Here is a 2595-nt window from a genome sequence, read left to right as displayed (position 1 = left end):
AGGCATAAGGCCGAGTCTTCCACCCTTTACCAAGTATATAGATGCATTAACTAAATAAGAGATATTGTGATATCCCAACAATAATCCTGTCCACCATGGAGAAATCTTCAACCTCACCTGCAACTAGCAACGCTATAAGACGGGCTGAGCAAAGCGGTAACATAGCCAAGCAACGGTTTCCGTGGGAAAGGTGTCAAAGGTTAGAGGTTCATGGCAATTAGGGATGGCTTGATAAACAGGTGATAGGTAGCGTAGCATAGCGATAGAACGAGGCAACTAGTATAGCAATGATAGTAGTGAGACCCATGGTAGCGGTCATCTTTCCTGAAATCCCGCAAGGAAGAAGAACGAGTCCATGAAGAAGACGAATGGATGAAGCCAAACCAAGCGAAGACGAACGAATCCTCAGGATCGCAACGAAACAGGAACTATCGAAAATAAGCACACAACATGGTAAACACACCACACATGAATAAGGCATGATGCATGACAAAACTACATGAAGCTACTCATGGCAAGAGATGATGCAAACAAGAGCAACACATCAAGGCAAGTTTAAATGAGGCTGGGAACAACATATAACAATTCCGGTAAGTCCTCATATGCAAATTTCGAAATTGATCCAGATCTGAATAAACCTTATGTTCAAGTTGTTAAAAAGCAAGTTAACATGCACCAAGATAATCTACATATAAAGTTCATTTAGTTCGGAGCTACGGCCTAGAAGATATGAGCAAAACAAGTTAAACATGGCATTGATGCAAAATGCATATAAACATCAAGCAAACACCTCAACACATGTATGCAACATGATAATATGGAACTACATGCAAAATCAAGCAAGTTTCATATATAGCACACTCAAAACGGAGCAACGGTTCAACACACACACACTATACAAGTTATAGCAACAATCTGTCCAAAACAGCAACTAGGCATATTGCAAGCATCAAAACAACATGCTACAGGACCTTAACAAGAAAATAAAAGGCATGGGCATGATGTACAGGTAAAGCATAACAAAACATGAACACTGAGCTATCTCCAGAAATCATTAGAACTTGCTCAAACACACATGGCAAGATTGCAAATGATAACAGTTCAGACTTTGCAGAAATTAACATCAGGTTGCAATGTTTAGAGCTATCAAACAACATGTTACAGGATCTTATCATGGAAAACAAAGGCATGGCATGAATCTACTAAATCCATAGAACAAAAGTCCCTTACTGACCATAAGCCAAAAAGGATCAGAAAACATGATGGCACCCATGTAAACATGGCAAGTTATATTACAGATTTAAACATGGCAGGAACAACAATAAGTAGGCATGTAGATGAGCTTGTACCACTCCCCACAGAGCAATAAATGGCATGGAAAGGCAACCAACAGTAAGAATACATATTTATGAAGCTAAGCATGTCAAGAGCAAGTTCATAGGGTGCATGGAACACTAGCATCAATCATGGCAACAACTGAACTTAATGTTAACAGGCTGACATCAACATTATTTAGCAACTTTGGAGCAAGATATGAACAAGCTACAGCAACCTATAATTGCAACCGGGGGCATGGATGGATAGAGGATGACATGTAGAACAAAACACCCTTAGTGAACATCTCTAGATTATGCATCGAATGACTTGTAGCAGCAGGTTTACATAGCATCACGAAATAACACATTCAGCCTAGCAAAACAGCAACAAGTACCCTACTTAACAAGCTCGATTCACTCACCACAAGTCATTGGATGACAAGATAAGCATAGCATCAGTATGAAGACATGTTTATGAAACAAACTAAGGCACGAACAAGTTCATAGCAAGCAAGGATCAACTACAACAACCTTGGCAAAATTGAATAACATGTAAACAATCTGCCAGGAAACATTTTGTAGCAAAAGTAGAGCACTAAAATGACATGCTAGACTACTCCATAATTGCAAAAAGGGGCATGAATGGATAGACAATAACCACATGTTCAAAACACCCTTACTGAAGTATCTCAAAATATGCATAGATCTCTCTGTAGCATCTTGTTTACATGGCATCAAAATAACAACAGAACAGGGACTAAAATCAGCAACATCACGATGCCTGGTTTGCATGCTTGTGCTAGTCACCACATTTATCACAAAAATACATGGTAAGCACCTCTGTAAAGAAGACATGGCATAGTTCAAAACACATATAGGCATCAACCTCATAGGATGCACACATCAATCATGGCAAAAATGACAAAAGAGCAAGTTCTGTTAACAGACAGCAGACAACATCATGAAGCACTCTTGCAACGATGATTCAGGCATTAAGATGAGCTCAAATGAACATGATGCAATGGAATGAAATGAAGTACTCGTCGAGGCGAACAATTTGACATATTACACGCACGAAACGGAGCTACGGATGCAGAGATATGATGCGATGAACATGGCAACATAATATGCACATATTCGGGGACTTAGCAGATTTTCGAGAGAAAAAAATGCACGCGCGCAAGATAGCTAACAGTTGCACGGGCGAGGGGTAGGGTGGCTGCTCACCACATGTCTTGGCCCAAGAAGGGGAAGGACGTGGCGCGCCGCGGCTGGGCCG

This window comes from Triticum dicoccoides, chromosome 6B, assembly GCF_002162155.2.
Source record: "Triticum dicoccoides isolate Atlit2015 ecotype Zavitan chromosome 6B, WEW_v2.0, whole genome shotgun sequence".
NCBI lineage: Eukaryota > Viridiplantae > Streptophyta > Magnoliopsida > Poales > Poaceae > Triticum > Triticum dicoccoides.
Note: the sequence above shows the minus strand (reverse complement) of the source record.